The sequence below is a fragment of the Symphalangus syndactylus genome, chromosome 8 (assembly GCF_028878055.3).
Source record: "Symphalangus syndactylus isolate Jambi chromosome 8, NHGRI_mSymSyn1-v2.1_pri, whole genome shotgun sequence".
In the NCBI taxonomy this organism is placed as follows: Eukaryota; Metazoa; Chordata; class Mammalia; order Primates; family Hylobatidae; genus Symphalangus; species Symphalangus syndactylus.
The window spans coordinates 27,754,066-27,781,096 of NC_072430.2; the positions used below are offsets into that span (position 1 = coordinate 27,754,066).

General features: G+C 44.6%; 1 protein-coding gene and 2 long non-coding RNA genes across 26 annotated transcripts in view; all 3 read left to right on the forward strand.

Annotated features, from left to right (window-relative positions):
• FOXN3 (forkhead box N3) overlaps nt 1-27,031 on the forward strand; it is a 463,072-nt gene that overhangs the window by 341,598 nt on the left and 94,443 nt on the right. The gene's annotated exons all lie outside the window — the stretch shown is intronic.
• LOC134737292 (uncharacterized) overlaps nt 1-27,031 on the forward strand; it is an 88,313-nt gene that overhangs the window by 3,493 nt on the left and 57,789 nt on the right. The window lies entirely within an intron of this gene.
• The window catches only part of LOC134737290 (uncharacterized), a 47,963-nt gene that overhangs the window by 704 nt on the left and 20,228 nt on the right, over nt 1-27,031 (forward strand). Inside the window, exon 2 of the long non-coding RNA XR_010122033.1 lies at nt 1-27,031. This exon is cut by the window's right edge and continues 20,228 nt beyond it. This is a non-coding gene — a long non-coding RNA (uncharacterized lncRNA).

Genomic DNA, 27,031 nt, shown 5'->3' on the forward strand with positions numbered 1-27,031 from the left:
GCTGCTACAGACAGTTTCAGCAGGCTAGAGAGCACTTCAGTTCTTGTACAATGGAAACCAAGCAGAGCATTAGAAGGGGACAAGCTCATTGTTCAGAGGGGACCCAGGGCGGGCTGAACAGAAGAGTGGCTTATTCAGAGCCCTGCAGGCGTGGCCAGCTGACAGGTGTCCCCGCTGTCCCTTCTTCTTGTGTCTGTGTGTCTCTGTGTTATGGTCTCTATGTGTTTGAAATGTGTTCTTTATTTTATTCGTTTAATTCATTTACTAATCTCGCTTATTTTGTTAATGAAAAGAATAAAGTCTTTTTTATATTTTCCCATTTCCAAACTCCCTGTCCCTCTCCCCCATATTCCATTCACCCATCAAACTTAAAATTAGGTTACTTTATTAAAACATCACCCTTGGATGATTTGTTGTAATGAGTCAGTGATTCATAATTAAAGACATTCCTCACCCCTGATCTGACCCTTCATCTGGTCTCTGATGGTTTCATCCCAAAACGACATAGGCACCTCTGCTCTTGGTAGCTTCATGCCTTCTGCTGAAAGCTGCCACAAGCCATGCTGATTTTATTTCCTCCTTCTGCCCTCTTGGCCTTGTAGGCCCTGTTGGCCTCAGAGCTCCCCACGGGGTTTTGTTCAGAGAGGAGCTACTGCCTGACCATTTTGGCCTGCTTTTATTTCTAGCTCTTCCTCTAAGCAGGTGTTCCCTGGGCCTACCCTCCCCACCACACCTGCAAGCATTTCTTTGTGATAACATCTCTGTGTGTCCAGTCCTGGATTAGGCTGGAGATCCCCAGGGGATGTCCAGGTCCCACCCTCTCAACCACTCACAGCCCGTTCTGTGGTCAGACCACGAGTCCTAGCCCTTCTTGGAAAAGGCTGCTTGGCCCACCCACTCTAAGAAGCCCAGCCACTGTCAGCACAGATGAAACCACTGGTTTTACAAACCTTTCCAGTGACTCACTTGACACCCTTACACCCTTCTGGTCATTCTTCCCTCTTCGTTTTCTCCATCACTGTAGTATTGGGCCACTAATTATTATCAACTCTGTGTCCCTAGTGCAGTGGTAGAATTAAAATAAATTATCTAACATATTTTATTTCCATTCACTTCTGTTGGTTGTTGTTGTTATTGTTGTTGTTGTTGAGATGGAGTCTCGCTCTTGTCGCCCAGGCTGGTGTGCAGTGGTGTGATCTTGGCTCACTGCAACCTCTGCCTCCCGGGTTCAAGTGATTCTTCTGCCTCAGCCTTCCAAGTAGCTGAGATTACAGGCATCCACTACCCCCCTCAGCTAATTTTTATGTATTTTTAGTAGAGATGGGGTTTTGCTGTGTTGGCCAGGCTGGTCTCGAACTTTTGATCTCACGTGATCCATCCACCTTGGCCTCTAAAAGTGCTGGGATTACATGCTTAAGCCACTGCGCCTGGCCATGCATTTACTTCTGACAACTCACACTGGACGAGCTAATGTAATGGAAGGACTTAAAGGCATTTTCAGCCCGCAGAGGAGGATTGTGTTGCCTTAGACTCCCACCTACCCACCCCCACAGCTTAAATAGGGCTAAAGGAAAGCAGGTCTTCTGCTGTGAGATGCATGCTGTTCCTCCCTGTGCACCAATGTACATGCAATCCGTAGAATGTGCATGAAGTTGACACGATTGTTAGATGACTTGCTTTGAGGAATACCAGTTTCCCATGTTCTAGGTTGGCTTCATGTCCAAACTTACTTGGGAGTAATTGCGTTTATTACCCATTCTCCACAACCCTTACCCCCTCCCATAACTCTGCTACAAACTTTTACTGCTGAGATGTGTGAGATACCTCACCTTGGTTGTCTTTCATGCCATGAAAGGCTCAAGAGGAAGTTATAGTGGAAGGAACACTGGATTATGAGTCAAGGGACCTGGGTTCTGGTCTCAGCCCTTCACTTGGTAAACTTTGTGACCTTGGACAAGCCATGTGGCATACCTAGAGCTTCATTTGCAAATTAAGGAGCAGACCTCAGCAATGGCAAAGATTCCCTATCTGGTACCAGCTCTGATCCACTCTAGCAACTTCCCCCAAAATAGGTCAGAATGGATTTTGATGCTTAGTTCTGGCTCAGTGGAGAAAGAGTGTTACCTTCAGCCAGCTGTGTCTGCTGTGGGTGCAAGGAGAGGACAGAGTGGGTGGAAGGCGCTGAAGATCCCCATCCCCAAACAAGATGATTTTCCAAGGTCCTATGGATCTTAGGGAGGCAATACAATATATTATAGGTTTGGACAACCTGGAAGTGAACCCTGTGTTGGTTTCTTGGGCAGCTGGCTTAACTTCTCTTTAGGAGTCATAACAATGCTTGTCTCCTGGAGTCCTGGCGAGGATTTGGTGGTTTCACATTAGTCAAGCACATAGGACAGTTCATGCTAAATTCCCAATCAAGGTTAGCTATTGAAATATTTTACAAAACTGCAACTCTTAGGAAAATAGGGCTAAAATCCTCCGAATGTGGTTTCCTTGCGCTCTTCACCTTCCTGGCTCAAAGGCCTCTTGCCCATCTGTTAGGGCAGTTCTCAGGATGGGGCAAAGGCTGAGGATGCCCAGAGCCTGTTGGATGTATACATAAATCTGAAAGAGAATTCATGCATATCTTTATCTCAGACACTTTTAATTCCTCATAAATAGGACTGCTTCCTTGAGAAGTTCACCCAGCTCATAAGTACCAAGCTGTACTCGATACTCTCAAAGTGTATATTCACAGCAGGTACACACATAGCTGTGTGAAAGAGCACAGACTTTAGCATCACATCAAACTGGGGCTGAATCCCTCCCTCTCTGGGCACCAGCTCTCTGACCTTGTGCCTCAGGTTTGATTGTAAAATGGGCCTGTGAGATGTGTTTCTCACAACCCCATTTTACAATCAAACCTGAGGCCCAAGGTCTTTGTGATCTTTGTAATCTTGGTGAAGATTAAAGAACTGTGAATGTCACAGTCACTCTGGTGCCTGACACCTCACAAATGCTCCATATGACGTCAGCTTTAGCCTTCAATGTTTCATGCCTCAGGTTTCTGACCATTCATTCTCATAGGTATATTCCAGTTGAAAAAACTTCCAAAACCCTCCAAAGGAGCATTTTCCCAAACACCTTCCTTTCTCATGATTTCCATTTTCAGTGTCACCCTCTGATATGACCAGGATGTCACTACCAGACTCTTGTGTCTGGCCACAGCCTCTGGTCTGGAGTCTTGGCACCCCTTACCTCTCTGTAAGGGCCAATGAATCCCAGGTTTTGTTTGGATTTGCCCTGACCCTCGCCCACTCATTGCTTTCCCATTTGGTTGGAGCTTGAAGCCCCTGGGCTCTTTGGCCTCTTCTATCTAATCTGCTCCGCAAGCTGACTCTTTTGTCCATTTTGCAAAGGAGGGCATCCACCTAATGCATAAATCTCCTGATTCTCACCCTCAGGCATACACATTAAAAAAAATTAGCAATGACAGAAAAGGAAAATAAGAAAACCTCTCTCCATTCCCCCCAACCCCTAAGTCCTAATTGCCTTCTGTCCTCTTTGGGCCTGCAGAGGCCCTCTGGTTTCAAGGAGGGGCCCTGTATTCTTGGCATCATTTGTCTTATTGTTCTGCACTGAGTTGTTTGTAAAGCTATTTCTGTAACTACAGTAATAGAGTCAGCTAGCTGCTTTTGCTTAAAATCAGCGGTGAGTTTAAAGGGCTGCTGGTCTGCAGCTCTGATCTCTCAAGGTTTTATGTGGTCACTGAGAACATGCAGAACACAGTCTTAAGTTACTTTTAAAATACAAGGAAATGCAATTTAAAAAGAAGGCTTTGGTTGATTCTGATCTTTGCCATCTCTTGAGATTCCAAATTTGCCCAATCTCTAGTTACCCCCCTTCTTCCCCAGTGGCTATAGCCTGGTGTGGAATCTGGGAAAATACCAGTCAGATATCCTGTATTTTCCTGTCTGACTTTAATTTCAGCTCTTCCCGCTACCCGTGTATAGTAACCATTTTAACCAAAATCCAGTGATGCACACTGAGAAAATGGCAGTTTTGTGAACAGAAACAGAGGAGTCAGGAAATTGAGGCCTTTATTAAGAGCTTCCTCCAGGCCAGATCCCTGCTGGGGTGTGTGTGGGCTTAATCTCATGTTTCAGGGTAACTGTTCAGTAGGAGGTGGAAACTGAGGCTGGACTTTGGAAGAGGGGAATCAGGGTGGGGAGGAAGCTTATGGGCATAGGTTATGGGCATAGATGAGCTTTGCAGGAGGGTGTAGAATGGAAAAGAGGAAAAGGGTCCAGAGAGCTGACCCATATTTAAGAGCTAGGTTTACAGCAGTGAGAGAAGTAGTAGCAAACAGCAGTGGCCGTGAAGAAGCAGCGGCTCAGTCCGAAACTGGGGAAATCACTGAAATGAAAGGTGCAGAGTTTCACAAAGAGGGAAGGGACAGGAGCCCCCTCATAGAAGAATAGGAGGCCAATTTCAGCAAAACATTTCAGGGCTCTGGGGTTTTGTATTAGCATGCCTCTTTCTCGCTCCTCAAATTAGGATTATTTTTATTTTTTTATTTTTTTTTGAGACAGAGTCTTGCGCTGTTGCCCAGGCTGGAGTGTAGTGACGTGATCTCGGCTCACTGCAACTTCTGCCTCCCAGATTCAAGTGATTCTCTTGCCTCAGCCTCCTGCGTAGCTGGGACTACAGGTGTGCGCCACCATGCCCGGCTAATTTTTGTATTTTTAGTAGAGACAGAGTTTTCACCATGTTGGCCAGGCTGGTCTCAAACTCCTGATCTCAGGTGATCTGCCCACCTCGGCCTCCCAAACTGTTGGGATTACAGGCGTGAGCCACCGCACCCGGCTTAATTTTTGTTTCTAATGTCAGTCCCCCCTGCCCACCCCAAATAATATCTATTGCTTTTATTACCAAAATAATATGTCTTTGTTACAGAAAATAGACAATCTAAAGATATAATTACTCCTAATTTTACCATCCACATGTAACACCTATAAGTTTTTTTAATTGAAGTGAAACTCATATAAAATTAATGATTTTACAGTGTACAGTTCAGTAGCATTTAATAGTCGCAGCATTGTGCAACCATCACTTCTTTTTTTTTGAAACAGAGTTTCGCTCTTGTCACCCAGGCTGAAAGTGCAGTGGTGCGATCTCGGCTCACTGCAACCTCTGCCTCCCGGGTTCAAGCAATTCTCCTGCCTCCCAAAGTAGCTGGGATTAGAGGCACCCACCACCACACCCAGGTAATTTTTTTGTATTTTTAGTAGAGACGGGGTTTCACCACGTTGGTCAGGTTGGTCTCGAACTCCTGACCTCAGGTGATCCACCCGCCTCGGCCTCCCAAAGTGTTGGGATTACAGGCATGAGCCACTGCACCCAGCCTGCGTTATTTCTTTGTACTAGCCTTATGCATTCGATATGGTTACTCCCATTTGTAGATGGGAAAAACAAGGTCTGAAGCAATTGTTCTGCTCTAAGTCACAGAAACTTGGACTCACACCAGTCTTTACTTCAAAGTGGCATAAATATTTCTAAACAGTTTTCTACTTTAGATAATTGGATGTTCTACAGTGTTTTGCAGACTAGGGCTGAGGGAGAATCCTGTTATGTTTATAAGTAATTGACAATAAGAGAAAAAGATGGAAATGAAAACTTTGTCTTCTTTCATTTAAGTCATTAAGGTGCTTCATTTTCCCTCCTGGTTCCTACACGGTTCACTCTATGATTTTTAAAAACTCGATAGAGAAAAAAGGAAATCCTAAAATTAGTCATTCAAAGATTAACACAATGAGAGGAACCCATCCATTCTTTAATAGAATGAATATTTTATTTTAGTCTATGTGAATTTTATATTAGTAGATAGACAGATATAGATACAAGTAATTTTACACCAGTTATAATTCATGTATAGGAATCTTTCGTTATTTAATTTTTGAGCATTTAAAAATGTTTTTCTAGTCTATTAAATTATATCAGTTAGATTATAAAATATAAAGATTAAGCAACCTTGGATCACATTGCACTGCAGAGCCTGCTTTTATCAAAGTGCTCAGTCTTAAAATACAATTGAAAAAGTCATTCCTCTTGAAATTCTGTTGAACTGTAAATGGAAGTCTAGAAATATTTTTATACAATTCCCAAGAGATTTTAATGAAGAAGAATAACTTTTTAGAATATATTCTGAGTGAGCTGTTCACATGACAGTTTCAGACATGGACTTAAAATCATCTACCTGTAAACTGCAAGGGGTCAAGTTTGTGTTCTTGTTTGGTTCCCTTAACAACCAGAAGGTGTGGCTCAGAGTTTCTGGGGAGTGCCTGCTGCGGTGCACGTGACAGGGGAGCGGGTGTGCGTGTGCACATGCATGAGTGAATGTGGCCCCTCCCCTCAGGCCTTTACCAGTGCCAAGTGTGAACTTCCAGAATGAATCTCTCCTGCCATCCCTCTGCCCGTCTTTCTCCCCAGGTCCCCTGTTGGCCTTTGTGAGTCATGACACACAGGCATAGGGTAAATGACCTCAGCTTTTAAGTCAGGCATACTTGAGTCCATTCCACACCTTGCTTCCTGATTTTCACCTGATTTTGGAGAAGTTTTCTAACCTTCTTTGAGCTACTATACAATGAAAAAAATATCCCTCTTGCAAGATTACTGTGAGGGTTGATGATGATCTGTGTAGCATCCCTGGCACTTAGTAGGTGCTCCAAGAGCAGGTGCCATTGCCACACTTCACTCCAGAGGAGGCAGCATAACTAGGAGAGAAGTATATGGACCTTGGAGCTGGCCAACTTTAGGTTCAAAGGCCAGCCTCTGCCACCCACCAGCCGAGGGACCTCGAGCAACTCATCCAATGAGTTTGAGCCTTTCCTTTCCAGTCAGTCAAATAGATAGTAGTACTTACTTCATGGGATTTTGTGAGAATTAAAAGATAATGTATGGACAGAGACCGGCACAGTGCCTGGTGATGATTGAGTATCCAGTAAATAGAATTAATGATGCTTATGGTAGCATTTCTACGATGTCCTGCAATTTCCTAAGATGTTCAGTACCTCCACCCCCAACAGACAACAGCAAAAGCAATAGTAACATAGATCCTTCTCCAGCTGAACTGAAGTGATACCTTTAGGAATGTTTCAGACTGTTTTCAGTCTCTCTGAAGCTCCTGATGCATAAGGCAAATGCCCACGGGATGGCTATGGGCGGAGTGGAATAGGAGTCCTGACTGGCTATTCTTTCTGACCCTTCTGAGTGACTAAGATCCTGCAGAAATGTGACAGAAAAAGAAAGTTCCTTGGAGATGGGCTGGAATTGCTTGTGATCTGTCCCTCTGATTGTGCTAAAATGCTTTCAGCCAGGTCCAGGTCCGTTCTGCCTTAGCACAGCAAATCAATCACTGTGACATGGAGGGTTTTCCAAAAGAGAAAAGATTTGTTCACAAAGGTACCAAGTGAGGAGGCAGGAGAACAGCTCTCAAATCCACCTCCCTGAAGATAAGGCTTAGGGATATTTATGGGTTAGGGAAGCAGGGTGGTCTAACTTGTGGGGAAAGGTGATTGGCAATGGGGAAAAAAATGAAGTAACAGGTTCATTCTGCACAAGCATAGTCGGGGTTCATGGCATCTCAAAGGAAGTATGTTCAGTAAATGGCAGCATTAGCGTGATCTGGGGGTGGAGCTTTTGGCCCTCCAATGTCAAAAGGCCACCTCTCCGGCACTTTCGCAGGCCCAGTTGAAGGGGCAGTGGTCCTAACTGGTTTGAACTGGACAGGAGCTTGCCCTAGTTCCTGAAAAACAACTGTTGGGACCATTACCATGGTGACCTATGAATGTTATCTGTAAAGTAGCCAGTGAAGGTCAAGTTCCAGCATTCAGTGGCAAGGCCTCAGCTTCATGGAAAAAGGAAAAAAGAAATAACAAAAAGCAAGTGACCAAAAGCAAGCAGTACAGGCAGATCCGATCAAATTAACCCCTTGGTTTCAAGAATGCAAACTAGACTAAGACATTTGCAAAGACTAGTTTCAGAGACCACAGGGAGACTGCAAGACAGCCAGCCATACTTGCAGTGATACGGAGCTTTACAAAGTCATTGAAGGGATTGTGTTGAACTTCTCCCTACCTCATGGTCACCACAGCATACGTTGGTTGTCCCCTCTTTCCGTAGGCTGTGATTTCTAATGGGGCTTGATCAGGATGATCTGATCCTGCTAATTTGACACGTTGCAGCGAGGAGTTAGAACCACAGGTCTTGGTGTTGATGACGTCTGCCAGTAGAGATGCTCCCAACGTCCTAGTTGTGGATTCATTTCCCACATTTTGAGGGATTTTGTGAGGAGGTTGTGATAAGAAACAAGAAGGCTGTGACATGTATAAAGGTCGATTGTGTGTTGGTCATTTGTGTATTGTATTTCTCAGGCTGTGGGAGACTTTTGTCCCTGTGTTTTGCCATGCATGGCCTGGAAAAGAAACAGTTATGAAGTTTTCACTTTTCAACTTTGCAGCTGTCATAGGTCCAAGTTGTGGTGGCTCACGTGGACAGTATGGGTTCCAGTAGCCCTATCAGGACAGCTTTCTCCTCCCACCCCTCCACTTCCCATAGATTTCAAATGGGAGGTGCCAGCTTCTTACAGAAACTCCCTGGCCTTAGCGACTGGTGGAGGGATGGGCACGTGGCCCAGTCCAGGCCAGAATTCCATCCTGGGCTTCGCATCCTGGCTCTGGGAGCTCCACAGGGTGTGCTGGCCTCACATGCCCTACACGTGGAATCCGCTGGGGTACGGGAAATGGAACCAGCACAGAGATGCACAGACAGGGGCCACTCTCTCCTTGCCCTACCTGTGGCTGGATTTGATGGGCTCATAAATTCTCCTTTATACTTAAGCCAGCTTGAATTGGGTTTTTCTTATGTACAGTCGAGAGTCATGATGAATACAGTGTCTCTAATTAACAGTGTTAGTTAAACTAAGTATACAGCACTGGTGATTTCTGTGTGTCAGTGTCATTTCAGCCTCTTTGTTGTCTTAAGAGGCCCACTTAGTGGTTTGACTGTCCCTTGAGAGAATAGAAGGTGAGCTTGGAGAGTTTTCAGAGACAGTGACTTGATTTAAAGAAAGTAGGATCATAGTAGTAATACCCCTCACATCCACGTACCCCCCCATTAGAGCTGCAGAGACCTGGCTTACATGTAATTTCATTTACTTCTTGAGAGGTAGGTGGTATCTTCCTGATCTTACAGATGAAGAAACAGAAGCTTAAAGTCGAGCATTTGGCTAAGCCAAGCAGCATATATGTATATGTGTTAAATGAATGTGTAGCTGTATGTGTGTGTAGGTGCATATATGTTTAAGTGTGATGAGCATGTGTGTATATGTGTGTATGTATTATTATGAAGGATTTTCAGAGTCAGGATTCAAAGCCAGGTCCCTCAAATGCTAAATTCAGGTCTATAGCACAAATGCTATTTTAGGCACTCCCCATTTCCTCCAAGTTCATTGACTCACATGTCCAACCAATGCCATTTATAGTTAGATGGCCTTATATAGAGAAGAACTGTGTTCACCCCCTGCCACGGCCCCCACCGCCAACACGCACGCATACTCTGATCATTTTGGAAATGGAGCACATTTTCTCTTTTAACATCTTATCTTCCCCTCACTACATTTTGGATTCATTGTGAACAATTTTGAGTCTCATTAGAGGTGTCTTAATTTTAAAAATTAAGTTGGGAACTAGCAAGTGAGATTGAAGAGGCTATATCTTTGGTTCTGAACTGGATTTTCATTACTCAATTACTCTTCAAATTATACTGATTTGAGATGTGATTATTATTATTTTTCCTAAGTAGATTGGATAATGAGAGAAATGCAAAGGCATGCTAGACTAATAGTGATCTGAGTTTCTGCTACCTCACTTGTCCTCCCATTTCACCTCCCCCAGCCAGAGCACTGCCCCGGCCCCTGCTTCCTGGTCTACCTGGTGAGCCTCTCTCCCCTAACCCAGTGAAGGTGGCTGCTTCCCTGTCTTTCCAGTGTCAACCCAGCTATGACCACTGCAGCGCCAGGGATCCTGGCCAACTTGCGCATTGTAATCACGTGATGCAGTGCTCACCATCCTGCAGCAGTTTCCTATGTTAGTTCCCAGCCCTTCCATATATGCCTCATTTAAATGTAAGATTTAAATTGTACCATCTACCCCGAGAACCCGCTGTCTAGCCACCCTCATCTCCTCAGGGTCAAACCTGCTCACAGTACCTTTATCAGAATTGCTCCTCAACTGCCTGAAACACATTTCTTTCATCTCCCTGTCCTTTTTCCTGTAGGGAAGAAGGTAAACTACCTAAAAGGGAGGTGGTGATGTTTTCTCCCTACATCCTGCTTCATCACTTTTCCCCTTTGCTTTTAAATACACACGTGTCATGCTCAAGTGCTGTCTGTGCATTTACTCATGGCTCGTGCCTTTGGTATGAGCCTCATTACTGGGTGAGCTTTGCCAAATGAGCTTTTGCTGTTGCTGCAAATACAATGGCATCTCTTTTGTTTTAGGGCCTGGAGTGACATTGTGATGGAGAAGTGCACAGTTGACCATATCGAGCTGGTCAGGAGGGTAGATTTAAGAGATGCAGCAACAGCAGCCTCTCCTATAAGCAGCAGAGTCTTCCCTGACATCTTACTTATGTCCCCCAGGATCTGAGCTCATTGGCCATGGCAGGAACCACTAAGATTGTTTGGTTATTCCGTTACTTCTGTCTTCCAGCCAGACTGTAATCTCCTTGAGGCTGTAGTTTTCTTATCTCTATCCCCAGCACCTTGCAGGTTACCCAGCGCACGGTAGGAAATCTATGAAGGTTTGTAAAATATATGCATGTAACTTACTGTTATGGACTGAATTGCATCTCCACCCCCACCCCGCCCCGCCTCCGAAATTTATATGTTGAAGCCTTCACCACCACCGCCCCGCATGTGACTGAATTTGGAGATAGAGCCGTTAAAGAGGTAATTAAGATGAAATGAGGACATAAAGGAGGAGTTTTTATAAGGACTGGTGGCTTTGTAAGAAGAGATACCAGGAACGTACATGTACTGAGGAAAGGCCACGTGAGGACACAGTGAGAAGTCGGTTACCTGCAAGCCGGGGAGACAGCCTCAGGAGAACCCAAACATGCCACCTCTTTGCTCTTTGATCTCGGACTTCTAGCCTCCAGAACTGTGAGAACATCAATTTTTGTTCTTTAAACCACCCAGTCTGTAGTATTTTGTTCTGGCAGCCTGAACTAATATATTTACCAACTGTCCTAGCTTCTTGTATCCCAAAGCTGGGACTGTAGGGGTCAACTTTGGCTGCTAAGGGCAGTTTGAGAAGATCCCAAGGTTGGCTGCTTAAGATGAATCCACAGTAATGGGCAGCTGTGTCCCACCCCGCACTCCTCCTTCACCACCAGTGAGGCAAGTCTGGCTAAGGCTGTTTCAGGCATTCCCACCCTACCAGGGAACATGAATGTCATCATCAACTAAGATTCTGAGCCTCTTGGAAATTATTTTAACTTGACCTACATCACCGTATACCCCGAGACCTTGGCATTTCTGTATACCCATGAATAATAGCAATTAGCATGAAAAGAAAGCTGAAAGTCTCAAATAGGAAGCTCTGCAGTCTGGCCTTAGACCTTCCACTTACTAGCTATGTATACTTGCATGTGTAATTTTACCTTTTTGGGGGTCTATGATTTGTTTTTAAAAGTGGCCATGCTGCTATAATGGACAGTTCCTTTTCCCTCTTTTGGGAATTAACCCTGGCTTGCAGCTGGAGAGCCCTCCATCCCCTCAAGTCCATTCATCTGTGTGCTTCCAAGTGATGTCTCTACCACTAGTTTAAGTCGCTCTCATTCCCCTGGCTACACTGGTGCTTCTGGGTGGTCATGTGATAGAGGCTGGTCTGATTACAGTGATTCTCAGACCTTTTCCAATGAACACTGGGGAAATGCTAGATTCAAAGCTGCTGTTTGTAGCCCCAGGGGCTGCCGGCAGCCACCTGTGAACAGAGGAGAGCCTGTCCAAGCCTGTTTTCACCAGCAGCGTTGCTGAGTTGGGGGACAGAGAATAGGACTTGGTAAATGCCATTTGAAAGGCATCACTATTCCTGGTTTCCCCAGTCACAGGCGATAAAGTCTCTTCAATTCGGTTTTTAAAAATCGCTAAAGGTGGAAAGATTCCTAGCTGATAAAGCTATTAACACCTGCCCTGTCCACCACACAGGAGCTTTCATAGTACAATTTCTAAATAAGATGATGAAGACAAAAACTGCATGTGACATGCAGTTTGAACACAGGGAATTATTATTTGGAAAATCCAGTGACTGGTGCCTATTGAACTCAATATCATGCTCTTTGAACATCTGTGAAAAGATGTGTACATTCTTAGCACAGTGTCACCTTGTAAGGAATGAATACATGGAAGCTGTTGTTATCATCAGTAAGAATTATTGCAGCAGTGATAGAAGGGGGATGTAGAAGTCTTTGAGAATTTTGATTTGATGAAGAAGATAGCTGCATGGAATCCTACTTGAGAAGGAATTGATTCTGTTTCTGTTGGGGTTAGGTGATACCAACATCTTCCTGATGTGGATGGCACTTGTTTGTGGAAATTGAGTAGCATCCTCATAGCCAAGTTCCTGACAGTGGAAACTCATGGGGAGCCCTTTCCTTGTGAGCCCACCCTGAGGGTGTTCCTGCTTTTCTTGGGCCTGATTCTCATCTGATCACCTTGGCTGGATGTTGCCTCAGCCAAGGACAGTATACAAAGACAGGCCAAGGTTCTGGTTATCCTTGTGATGTGATATAGTTTGGCTGTGTCCTCACCGAAATCTCATCTTGAACTGTAGCTCCCATAATTCCCATGTGCTGTGGGAAGGGACCCTGTGGGAAATAATTGAATCATGGGGGTGGTTTCCCCATACTGTTCTCTCATGGTAGTGAATAAATCTCATGAGATCTGATGGTTTTATAAGGGTTTTCCCGTTTTGCTTGGCTCTCTGATTTCTCTCTTGTCTGCTGCCATGTAAGATGTGTCTTTTGCTTTCTGCCATGATTGTGAGGCCTCCTGAGCCATGTGGAACTGTGAGCCCATTAAACCTTTTTCTTTACAAATTACCCAGTCTCAGGTATGTCTTTATCAGCAGCATGAAAATGGACTAATACAGGGTGCAAGGTAATGATTAGGGAGGGCAAAAAGGGGGCTCCTGAGGTGCCAAGAGCCCCCTGTTAGTTCATTTGGTGCTGATTACGTGGTAAATTCTTTTTTTTTTTTTTTTTTTTGAGATGGAGTCTCACTCTTGTTGCCCAGGCTGGAATGCAATGGTGTGATCTCGGCTCACTGCAACCTCTGCATCCCAGGTTCAAGCGAGATTCTCCTGCCTCAGCCTCCCAAGTAGCTGGGACTACAGGTGCCCGCCACCATGCCAGCTGATTTTTGTATTTTTTAGTAGAGACAGGGTTTCACCATGTTGGTCAGGCTGGTCTCAAACTCCTGACTTCAGGTGATCCCCCTGCCTCGGCCTCCCAAAGTGCTGGGATTACAGGCATGAGGCACCACCCTGGCAATTACATGGTAAATTGGGAAAATTCACTGAGCTGTACACATACAAGGACTTTGCTGGACATACGTTATTCCGATAGAAAGTTTCAAAAATGATTGGGCAGCTGCAATTTCATTACACCTATTTGATTTCAGATTTTTATTATGTACATGTAGTGAACCTCAGAATTCTTACATGATTAAAAAATAGGATTGTCATAGATTTTATCAAATCAATGTGGTAATTTAGAGCTGAACGAAACACAAAGTAACAAGAATTTTTATCACAATTCAAGCATATTTTATAAAGTCTCTCCAAACCTGCTTGTTATCGATGTTGTTAATACAATATTTAGATTCCATTTTGAACATTCCAGCTGGCAAAGATTACAGAAATGTCAGTCTCTCCCAAGAATGGGTTGGTTTTTTGTTTTCTTTAAAAATTCATTGCCAGAGAGTTAGGTTCACAAATGTGAGTTAAGATGAACTTAAGTGACTATAAGTAAAATTAGGAAAATGAAAACCCTTCAGCAAAAACTTGAGAAGGCCTTTGCCAAAACACACTGGCAAATTATATAAGCTTTAAAATTTTATGTAGACAAAAGTGGTTTCTCTTTCCACCATAGTATCTTGATGGTTAAGTATGTCGGTGAAGTAATTGTTTTATAAACTATTGTTTAAACCTTGAAACTTCATAGCAAGCGTTTTTCTAGGCAGAAAACACTGCTTGAAAACTTTGGAGATTTAAAAACAAGCAGGCCAATTTCACTGCGATTTGTAATTTCCAGTGGAATATGGAATAGCCAAGATCTTTTTAATCGGGAAACGTATATAATTATACCAATACCTTAGAGGTTCACTTTGAAAAGAATCCTCTTTCTCTGCAGAATTTGTTGAAATGATTAAGGTTGCCTGTCCGATCAGTGAACCATTTGTTATCTCCAATTAAACTGAAAGTCTCCATACATCAGCCCTTTGTAAATACTAAGTGGTTAATGCTGCCTCTTAGGTTTCCAAATGTCTTAAGAATGTGTTGTAATAAAAAAAAAATTAGCATCATTTTAATATTAATACTCCGACATAGATTTTATCTTGAGAGTGTTTCTGAACCGAAGACTCTGTTAGCCCCATATTCAGGGGCACAGGGAATCTCAGATATGTCTGTATTTGTTTTCCCGAAAGAGTTAAGACAATATTTTCTTTTTTTAGTTAAGGTTAGGTACCCACATGTCCTGATTTTGACTAGTTTAATTCTTGAATTCTTCCTCTTTAGCATATTTTCCCTGTTCTAGTTCATCATTTCCTCTCTCCGACGTCTAAGCTCCTTGCTTACTGTTTTCTTGGAACAAGGTAGTTTAAATAGTATTTCCTATGTGTCTGGGATCATTATTTTTGTGATAGCAGCAAAGTGCCACAGATCACACTGACCTCCAGTTTGTATATTTGTGTGTGTGCAGGGACTAAGTTAAATCATAGCATTTCAGAACTAGGAGGTTTCTTAGATACCTAGCTGGCCCCATCCTCAATGAATAGACAAGTAAACTGGGCCCAGAGTCAGGGCTTGCCCTGAGTCACAGGCAAACTGGTGGATTAACCTGCCCCTTCTCAGGTCAGTCCAGCTCTCTTTTCCAGCCATCAGACTGGAGTAAACTCTCCTTCTCTTCTCCTTCTCCTCCTTTTTTTTTTTTTTTTTTTTTTTTTTTTTTTTTGAGACAGGGTCTCACTCTGTCACCCAGGCTGGAGTGCAGTGCACGATCTAGGCTCACTGTAACCTCTGCCTCCTGGGTTCGAGTAATTCTCTTGCCTCAGCCTCCCGAGTAGCTGGGACTACAGGTGCCCACCACCACACCTGGCTAATTTTGTTTTGTTTTGTTTTGTTTTGTTTTTTAAGACGGAGTCTCGCTCTGTCACCCAGGCTGGAGTGCAGTGATGCGATCTCGGCTCACTGCAAGCTCCACCTCCCAGGTTCATGCCATTCTCCTGCCTCAGCCTCCCGACTAGCTGGGACTACAGGCGCCTGCCACCATGCCCAGCTAATTTTTGTATTTTTAGTAGAGACGGGGTTTCATCGTGTTAGCCAGGATGGTCTCGATCTCCTGACCTCGTAATCAGCCCACCTTAGCCTCCCAAAATGCTGGCATTACAGGCGTGAGCCACCATGCCCAGCCTAATTTTTGTATTTTTAGTACAGACAGGGTTTCACCCTGGTGGCTAGTCTGGTCTTGAACTCCTGACTTCAGGCGATCTACCCACCTCAGCCTCCCAAAGTGCTGGGATTACAGGCGTGAACGACCACTGCCGGCCCTCTTTCTCTTCTTAATATATTCAGAAATATGGAAAGGTAGAAAAGAAACCCAAACTGCAGTATATATGGTAATGAAAGCAGGAATGTACAGCTGAAACTTCTTTCTCATCATACTGGGCCCAGCCCCGGCCTTGAGTCCCAGCATTTCTACTTGCTAGCAGCATGTATGTCTTTCTGGGTCTCAGTGTCTCTATCTATGAGTTGGGAAGTCAGACCCACAATGATAGATCTCAGGGAAGACTTCAGTGGTGTTGCTCCCATGCTTGCCATACAGGAAAGCACTCCACACCTCGAAGCTACCACTGAACCATTTGGTGGATCTCTCTCGGACATTGCAGGCCCCAGCCAGGCCTACCTGGACTTGGCCCCAACCCACTGCTATATGCATAGTCCAGAGTTTGACTGAGGATGACCCCAGCCCCAGGGTCAGCCCAACCCAAGGCTCAACCCGTGGTTCAGGATCGTGCACACACATGCACACACACAAACACAGGTAGAAGACTGAGCAATTTACATATGCTAAAATGTAAATTGGGATTATTTTGAGCTGTGGAATTGTATGGATAGTTTTTAATGAATTTTATACTTGCCATGATAAAAATATATTGGTTACACAACTAAAATACATAAAAGAACAAAACTAAATGTTACAGCTGCTCATTTATGTCATTAGGGTAATGTTAAAGGTTAGTTAAGATCTTTAAAAATCTGAGCAGTGCTTGCAAACATACAAATGGCAGAGTGATTCCGACACTTGGGCTGCTTAAATATTAGGGGGTAGGGAAGCTTTCAGTTGGGCCCCTCTTTGAGCCTAGTTGCCTGTGCCGGAGCATTCTAATCTTTAAATAAATACAATCCATATCCTTAAGCTGTTACGCGAAAGAAATAACAACTAATAGCAAGTCGGCCATGAGGCCCATTGCCGTACACATGACCCTGGGGACAAAGTGGGCTGCACCCAGGCTGTGCCAGCCTTTGGCTGGTCCCCTCCCACCTGATACAGATGAGCTGGGTTAGTGCTAGGAAGAGAGGGCCCCTCTTCTCTTGCTGATTGCCAGGAGCACAGGGGTGCCAGCCCAGAGCTCTGGTGCAGGCTGCCGCAGTGGTCAGGCTCTCCCAGAGACCTGGCCTCATCAGGAGTGATCCCAGCTTTGTGCCCGGGAGAGCAGATCCCCGTACAGAAAAGGGAAAGCAATTCAGTGGCAGATTATGAACTTACTGATCACATTTGGGAACAGGTAGTATTTGGGGAGTTAGTTCAGATTAAAACTGTGGAGGAGCAGTTATGTAAGCATCTAGTGTGCAGGGTGAGGACCAGTGAGCTATTTGGAGTTCTCAGGATTATAAAAATCATTACGTGTTGTTTAACAACTGGGGAATACTTTTCAGGTGTTCTAAATGATCCATTCACACTGCCCAACACGAGGCTGCAGACTTCCACTATCTGCTGTTACTTGTAGAGAATCCCATAGACTGACCTGATCTGTTCCATAAGGACCAGCATTTTAGAAGTTCTGTCTGTGGATATTCTGGTTGAGAGTAGATTCAGAACTGAATGTCAGGATTCCAGAGGTTGAATGTGTGTAGTTGTTTTTATTTCACTTAAGTCTTTTCATAATCTTAAAACATATTTAATATGCAGTTCAGATAGGCTTCCAGATGTTCTGTGACAAACAAAGCTGGAAGGAAGGTTTCTGTCGGGGGAGTTGACCCCAAAGCCTGTAAGTTTCTGCCGAGCCCTGGTCTGTACCTTGGTGCTCACTACCATCTGCTTTAGAGCTGCTCTGCTGTGAGAGGCTGCATGTCAATGACTATATTTAATTAATTTGTCTAACGTATCCCACCTAGTTCCAAAAAGAATTTGCAATGGCCTACAAAAGTGCTGTATACCTAGAGGTTTTATTTTTTATTTTATTTTATTTTATTTTTTAAAGGAAGTACAGAAATTATAACAAAGGGAAAATAAAGGTAAGAAACCCAAGATAAAGTTAGGGGATAACATTAATATACAAAATTAATATTGTAAGTTCTAGGTATTGGTTTAGGAGTGGGATCAGTCATGAATTTGGCTCTGAGCTTCCTAGTGACCAGAGCAAAGAGGGAAACATCATCATTTGAATGGTTTAAATGTTCAGAAGATTAAAACTGACTCATTACCCAAGAGAAACACAGAGGTCTGTAATACTAAAACCTGAGAGATGTTTGTCCTTTAGATTCTCATAGAGAGAGATCATCAGTCATACAGCAAGACACATCCTTAATAATATGCCTGGTTTCAAAGGCAGTTTCCTGTAACATCTCTCTAGGCAAAGCAATGCAACAGACATGTAGAAGTCAATTATTCAGTGATAGTTCCAGGGACATTGCCTTCTTGTCTCTGAGTGACTGGGTCTGAGGTCCAGCCCAGAATCTGTAGTCTTCAAAGCCACCAGGTGATTCTGTTGTATAGACAGGCTTGATGCTCTCTGTTTTAGGCAGTGAGAAACAGCTAACTAAGCTAGGCACGTGGCCAGAGCTGGAAACACAGAGTTGGTGAGTTGTTCGTGATCAGGGGATAACCGAGCATGTGAGAGGTGAAGCTCACGAGGAAGTGAGCCTAGTAAGGAAAGAGGGTGTGGACGAATGAGCCTGATAGGACCCCAAAACAGGAAGAGACCTGGGCACATTCCCGAGGGAGAACCTTCATACTCGTTTTAACCCATTTCACAAATGTGGTTTAGAAGAAGCTACATAGATGGGAAAGGTATAGTGTCATGTGAAGAAGACATTTGAAGGTAAAGCACATTGAATATATCTTTAATTGGGACCACTGTAACTGTTAGTTACATTTATCTTCTGAAAAAAGCTGCTTACACTTTAGAAAATAAGATGTAGGTGTTTTCTGGGACTTCAGTGGTCCAGGTAGTATCACAATGACTACTGTTTATTAACCTGGCCTGTTGTGTTCCAGGCATGGAGCTTGGCACATACCTGTATGCCTTCACTTGAGCCTCACCAGAGATCTGTGGAGGAAAGGTGGCATCATCATCACCGTCATCATCGTCATCTCCCTATCAGTGACAGGGATTTACTCAGATTTGCCCATTCCAAGAGAATTCATAAACTTGGCACTCCATTTGTGGTTGTGAAGCTTTCTTTCCCCTTTCCTCTCCTCCTCCCTTCCAGGGGGTTGAAATAATATAGAACATGAAATTAGAACTGTTTTCCATTGTCAGTAAACTAAGGGAGGTGGGAGGCTGAGGGTCACCTGGCTCAGCCTCCTCCTCACCCCCCATAGAAAAGCCAGGCAAACACCACTGCTCCAGGGTGTTGCTGCCTCTTAGAGCACTGGCCCACCATGATTTTGTGATGCATTTGTCATGGCTCTAGTGTGTGTGCGTGTGTGTGTGTGTGCACTCAAGGTTGGTTGGTCATTCCCAGTTTCATTCTTTATGATGTCTCCATGAAGGCTCTACTCTGCTGTTAGGATACCATCCTCAAGCCTTGGTACAAATGCCCACATCATTGTCTTCTCAGCAGCATATTCTGAGGAAACGTCACTCCTTAGAGAGTGCTCACAGGCACCCATGCCACTCGCTTTGCATCGCTCTGAGGTTAAAATAAAAATCCACGGGACATCGAGGACCAAGCCAGTCTCACACCAAGACCTTAAATGGACATTAGCTGAAGTCTTTGAAACTTTCATTTTTTTGTTTTTTAGAGATAGGATCTCACTCTGTCACCCATGCTGGAGTACAATGGTGTGACCATAGCTCACTGTAGCCTTGACCTCCTGTGCTCAAATGATCCTCCTGCCTCAGCCTCCCAAGGAGCTAGGACTATAGGTGTGTGCCACTATACCCAACTAAACATAATCCAGACTTTTTATGGTGAAAATTCACCTGGTGGGGAAGCCCAGAGAGGATTTTGAGAGATTTCCTAATCTAGTCTCTTCCCACAGGATCGGATTATACACGAATTGGTACTTACAGGTGGTGATTAGTTCTGTTCTTAGAAGATTTCTCTAGAGGGTAATTCAGCTACTTTCTTCCGTAGTATGTTTCAGCCCAACTTCGTGGAAGGAACTTCTTCCCACTCTCTAATTTGAACCTCTCTTTTTATGGTTTGAATACAATTTCCTTTACTTCTGTCCTCTATGACAAGGAAAATAAACAACCAAATGGGTCCATTCCCTGCATCTTATTGTAACACCTTGAAAATGTCGCCTTGCCCACAAACACCATGGGCCTCATGGAAGGTGGTGGGACTCAGCCCCTCACGGTGGAATGGAAATAGGTCCATGTGTCCATGTGAGTTGTTGATGGTGGTGGATGGAGCCACCTCCTCCTGCCCTAGCCCTGGGGGACTCTCACTGCAACCTGCAGGATAGGTGGTTAAGGAGGGGTTTGTTTTCCAGCTAAACAATGGAATATTTCTCTGCTCAAAAATAACCGGTTTATTTCCTACCAGCTGACCTGCGATTCACACGAAAATAATATCTTGAGGGGTCTAAACTATACTGCTTTTTATAGCTTCTTCTGATTCTTTGAAAAGTAGACTTGCAGAGGTCTCACCTGCTCAGGCTCCTTTTGGCAGAATATCAAACCGTGGTCTCATAGCCAGATTTTCCCTGAATAATGAATGAGCCAGTGTCGAGCAAGTCAGAAATAGAAATCAATAAAGCTAAATTTCATCAAGAAGAGGCAGCTTTGCAGTGGAATGATAGAGAACATTGAGGCCAATGGATGCCAAACTCAATAATGCACATCCTTAAACTCTCACGGATTAGGGAAAGCAGAAAAGAAAACCAGTGTCTTGGGAAGAGTCAGAAGGGATCAGAGCTTGAGAACACACCTTGCTCAGTGGGAAGAGGAAGGATGGGCAAAGCATCAGAGGCTCAGCTTCTTACGGCCGGGACAGCAATAGCGTGATGCACAAACCTCCCGGGAGCCAGCGTTAAACATCTTCATAAATCATATGTTTGCAGCTGTGTGACCAAAATAGACGTCCACCCAGCCTGTTTGTCCTGGCCTTGTGGAACGTGGCGTGACCGTAGGTCCTCAAAGACATCTGTGATTCCTGCCCCTGCTTCCCTCAGTGCCGTTCATCAATCATCTGTCCAAGCCTAACTCTCCCCTCTGATCGCCAGTGACATGGTCCTACTGACTGATTGATTGATTGATGATTGACTGATTGATTGATTTTCATATGAGATAGATTGAAGCATATTGTGTGGAGAGCCTTTTTTATGCCAATTATTCCATGAAAAACTTGATTTTCCCCTTGAAAATGACAACAGGTGTCCTTGAGGGGACAGGGCAGTGTGAGGAGGGTGGCAGGCAGGGAAGAGTGGTGCCAGCACACTCATTCTGCCCCACTGGCACCAGGCAACCATGAGTTCTTTTATTAGGGCATGTCAGATGTGCCTCTGGGGCTGGTGTCAGACCCACCTCCACCCTGCCCTCTAGACTTACTGTGAGCCTCTGGCACTCATGGGGAGGTGTCTTGTTCCTTGGGTGCCTTGGTACATTTAAAAAAAAAAAGTGTGAGAGCCACTGGAGGCTGGTTGTAGAAGGGTAATGAGAGGGGTCTCTGTGCAGAGTGGCACTCCTGCTTCTTACTCCTATGAAGACCTTTTTTCTTGAGGACAGTCATGAATGGTGTGCCCAGTGGTTTCTCCTGGAAGGTCACAGTTTGCTGACCCCAGGCCTTGTTAGTGGTTTAGTTGGAATCCTGCTTGGAATGTTTTGCATGCTGCTTTGAAAAGAGCACTGGGCCAGGAGCAAGGGCTTTGGGTTTAACCTTTGCACCTTTTGTACCCTCCTTCATAGCCAGACATGTGCAATTTATAGTCAACTCCCTGGGCCTCAGATCCTCACCAGGACAAGAGTGTTGGATGGGACCGTTTCTTAAGATCCCATCTAGCCTCTGGCATTCTGGGTGTGAGGGAGAAGACTTTTGTCTTAGGACTTTTTGTTCTTAATTGTTCTCGCCATTCCTAGAGCCTAGTACTGTTGCGTCTGACACTGAGAGAACCAATGCTTGTTGAATGAATGAGTGAATGAATGAACACAGACCAACAGTAATTCATCTTCATAGGCAGCCGGTGCCTGATTTAAATACAGAGAGCCAGTTTCCTTGTGTTTGACTCAAGTCTACACAGTTGGAGATCTGGGCATCATTTGAAATGCTGCATTTGTGAAAATGAGACCGGAAAGTGGCAACGTGGGCTCATGGCTGGTGTTGAAAGAAGTGTTAATGTGTGAATTTCTTCTAAGAGACATTTCACAATGCACTGTGTCCTTAGCGTTCTCGGCCTTCATCAGAAGAAGGAGTCACTGATGCTGAGGCCTGTGCTCCCTGTGTTCAGAGAGAGTTTTATAGAGTAGCCCCTGGCCTCTGGGAACTTAGCCTCTAAGAATTTGCACTGCCCCCAAATGTGCCGCATACAGGAAATCCCCATGGGGGGAATAAAAAAAGCTCTGAATCCATACACAAGTGTCATTAAAGCACTTAGCTTTCCTGCAGATCTCTGCTAAGTGCTGCTAAGTGCATCGTTAGTGGGGGAGTGGACAACAGAAGGCCCATGCCTGGGCCGCAGTGGCAAAGGTGTGGTCAGAGAAGGTGGCCTTGAGCGCTCTGGGTCTCAAAAGGTGAGTAGGACAAGTGTCTCTTCTCAGGCCCCCTAGGAAGGCCTCATGGAGGAGACGAGTGTTCAGAGGCAGAACTTGGAGGTGATCCCGCCCCACCAGGCAGAGGACACAGATTGATGGCCCTGGGAGCAGAGCCAGCACACTGGTACACAGATGGGTTTTTTTATTGTTGGACAGAGTGATTTTGAAAATTTGAATTCATTGCCACTACTTAAAAATCAGGAAATTTTACATAAATATCTGGATTTCTAGCTTCCCTTGACATCTGGGAGATGGAGCAGCCCTGGGCATGCCTTGCCACAGGGCAGCAACTGGCTGGACCTGAGCAGCCACACTCCGAGCTGTCTGTCTAGCCGTGCAGTTCTGACCACTCGCTCCTTTCCCTGCACCACCCCTTCTCCCCACCCCCCTTACAGACACTCAGCCATTTGAACTGAGTCTCTGGTTAGGGAACAAGCTTGCTGACTTCTGTTGGGGAAAACGTTCCAGGCTCAGGCAATTCAGGCAGCCTTGCAGAAGGCAGGATAGCATGGCGATGATGGTGGTGATGATGCAGCTAAAACATGAAACGTTCTACTACGTACAGAGCCTCTTCTGAGCACTCTCCTTGCTTTAACTCATTCGTCCCAGAGAAACGTGTGAGGAAGGGGCCGTCATGATCCTGCTTTACAGATAGGGAGACTGAAGTGTAAGTTTTGTAGGGGCAAGTACCTTCTCCATGTCGTGTTGTTAGTATGTGACATAGCTGGGGTTTCCATCCAGGCAGGCCGCTCCAAGACTGGTGCTCTTGACCGGGGATTAAAAAAATAACAGTTACAGGGTGCAGAATACAGGCCAGGGATGGTGCTGGGTGGTTTGATGGGCCATGGCCATAGATCCCAGCAACAGCCATTGGGACAGGTACCATGTGCCAATGAGGAAACAAAGGCTTGAAAAGATGAGTGATCTGCTCAGGCACACAGCTGGAGTCCAGAATCCATCAGGGCAGCAGAATTGGGAAGTCCTGGGGGATTTCAGGAAAGAGATTGGGGTCTTGAAAAACACAGTGATGGCTAGTGGGAAGGGTACAGATTGACTAAAGAGGGAGGAGGAGGAGGCCAAAGATTTATTAGAAGGCCCTAGACAGATATGTCTGTACATTCGGTTTTTTTAAAACAGGATTGAATTTTGCTTCTCTTCTTTTAATTTGGCGTCTGTTTTCTTGGTGCTGTAGCCCAAAGAAAGGAGCCCCCACCAGCCAAACTTTTCCCTTAAGAAATGACTCCGGGAGTGAAATAAGACCTGATCTTTTCTGTGCTCACAACTGAGGTTTCTTCAGTCCAGCCTATTTGTTGAGAAAGAGCCGTTTGATCTCCCATGTGGGCAGCATCAGGGCAAACAGGATGGATCAAGCCTCACAGAGTGGTGAAACCTGGAACCAAATCTCCACCTTGAGGCCATGCAAAGACATGTTGGCCCTGGGCAGCTCTCCCTGGGGAGCTCTTGAATTCACTCTTCCAGAACCTTCATGCCCTAGAGCGAATGCCAGATCCTTGCCAGAGGCTCTTTTCTGCAATGCCCATGAGCACTCCCTGAAAAAGGAAGTTTCCAAACGCAGGCTTCCTCCATTTTTGGTACCCCCCCAGGCGCAGGCTGTCTCGCATCAGGCCTTAATGAGCCCTGACAACCTGGGGCAGGAGGGAGCCATTTATAGCTAAACTGTGGTGGCTGCAGGCTGACCATCATGAGGCAGCATTCTTCTCCCTGGCACAGTCCACCGGGATCTGCACGGAGGCAAAACACCAGACTCTTAGTGTCCTTGGCAACCCCCTTCCAAGCTCTCCGAGCTTGTCTCCTTTCTCTAAAGTGACTGTGCTTCCCACTTTGGTTCCTGCAGTCCTGAATCTACCCACCCTTTGGGACAGTAGCTACCCGCCATATTGTCCACACACTCAGTTGAAAACACATGCCAGTTTTATATCCTATTTCACACTGTATCTGTTGTTTCTCTAAAAATAATAATATCTTTGCATACTTTAACTCTTTATTCCAAGATTTTCATATAAAATCGAGGAATAGGTAAAATGTCCCATTTGCATTTTGAGTCCTCATATCTTCACACACCTCTTCGAGATATTTATGTAAAATTTCCTGATTTTTTTTTTTTGAGATGGAGTTTCCCTCTTGTCGCCCAGGCTGGAGTGCAATGGCACGATCTCGGCTCACTGCAACCTCCACCTCCCAGGTTCATGCAATTCTCCTGCCTCAGCCTCCCGAGTAGCTGGGATTACAGGCATGCACCACCACGCCCAGCTAATTTTGTATTTTTAGTAGAGACAGGGTTTCACCATGTTGGTCAGGCTAGTCTCGAACTCCTGAACTCAGGTAATCCGCCCTCCTTGGCCTCCCAAAGTGCTGGGATTACAGGTGTGAGCCACTGCGCCAGGCCAATTTCCTGATTTTTAAGTACTGGCAATGAATTCGAATTTTCAAGATCACTCTGTCCAACAACAACAAAAAACCCGTCTGTGTAGCAGGGGTAGTATATGGCCTACTTTGAGAGGCTCACATATTAAAAGTGTTAATAATCCTTGGCTCTATAGTCTGGATCTGGCTTGTAGTTTAGCAGGTTATTAGCTGAGTAACCTTTGTCAAGTTACTTAATCTGTGTTCCTTCATCTGTTAAACGGGCATAAGAATCACTACTTTGTAGGGTTGTTGTAAGAATGAAAGATGATCTTTTAAATGGCTAAGTGTAAAAGTGGCACCTAGTAGACAATGAATGGTTGTTATTCAAGACACAGTTCTTCCAGAGAACTATCCCTGTTTCAGCCAAAGCTTACTGTCTGCAGTTGTAGCTAGTATATCGCAAAGCAAGTGCCTTTGAATGCTTTAAACCTTGGTTTTGTTATATAAGGTTGAGCATTTTTGTGTCATTTGTCTTATTGCTTGTGCTTTGAGGTCAGGGACCACATGTAAAGACACCTTTGCATTTCCCATAGCACATCATTGGTGTTCTGTAAATATGCCAAGTTATTTGTTTATAGTAATGATTTTATGAATCCAAAGCAGCATGTTGAATTATTGTACAAAGAAAATAAATTTAAAATGGAGAAATATTTCATAAAGCAGGTGGCAGTTGAGTGGGATCTTTATATAGAAGGAAAACAGACATTTTAAGCACTTGATTAGGTCCATGTACTCTTAATATTTGGAGACTTTTTTCTATGCCAGTAAAGTAACTGAAATCCACCCACATTCCACATTAAATATCATTATATGTAAGCTATGTAAGAGTTGAATTTAGTTGCTCTTGATTGGTTAACATATGTTTATAGACATTTAACTGAGCATTTATTTCAAATGTGCAAGGTGCTTTTCCAGTGAATTTTGTGTTTTGGGCTCACCCATTTTCATAGGCTACAGAAAGCTTGGAGGCCCAAGCACCAGAATTAGGGGACCTGGTGGATCAAACAACTGGTAAAGGATTCTAGGCAGAAGGGGCAGTCTGTGAGTCAGGTCAGCTGCCTAGGGTGAATTCCAGGACAGTGCTTGCGTGGGTGTGCTGTGGCTGTAGGAAGCGTCTGGGAAATGTAGCATATGTGGGAAGAAGGCTGGAGGCTAGAAAAGGAGGAAATGCCACCTTCTGAGGCACCAGTGGCTCACGAATAGGGGCATTTTGTTAGAAGAAACAGAAAGCATAAATCCAGCACTTTCAAATACTAATCTTTTTCTTCAGCCATTTCTTGGCCAAGATAATTTTTTCCAGTCAGTGCTATGGAACTGTATTAGTCTCTTCTCACGCTACTAATAAAGACATACCCGAGACTGGGTAATTTATAAAGAGGATTAATGGACTCACAGTTCCACGTGGCTGGGGAGGCCTCACAGTCATGGCAGAAGACAAAGGAGGAGCAAAGTCATGTCTTAAATGGTGGCAGAGAAGAGAGAGAGCATGTGCAGGGAAATTCCCCTTTATAAAACCATCAGATCTCATGAGACTTTTTCACTATCACGAGAACAGTATGGGAAAGACCCACCCTCATGATTCAATTACCTCCCACCAGGTCTGTCCCACAACACATGGGAATTATGGGAACTACAATTCGAGATTTGGGTGGGGACACAGCCAACCCATATCAGGAACATATATGAGTTTGGACACAGAAGAAACATTTTCTTCTAGAATGTGCCATTCCCCATGGCCCTGGCAGAATAACTTGACTTCTCTGGATGCGCTTCCTCATCTGTGACATATGTGAGTTGGTCCGGGAGACATCAAAGGCTGCTTTTCTTTATAACCAACAGGTGTTTCTGCAGTTCTCTCAGAATTGTTCCATTGCTGTCACATGACCAACTAGAGTTCGATATTCTTATATGTTTATACTCCACTTTAGAAAACAAAACCAGGCTGGATGCAGTGGCTCACGCCTGTAATCCCAACAGTTGGGGAGGCTGAGGCAGGAGAATTGCTTGAGCTCAGGAGTTCAAGACCAGCCTGGGCAACATCTGAAGACCCCCATCTCTACAAAATTTAAAAAATTAGTT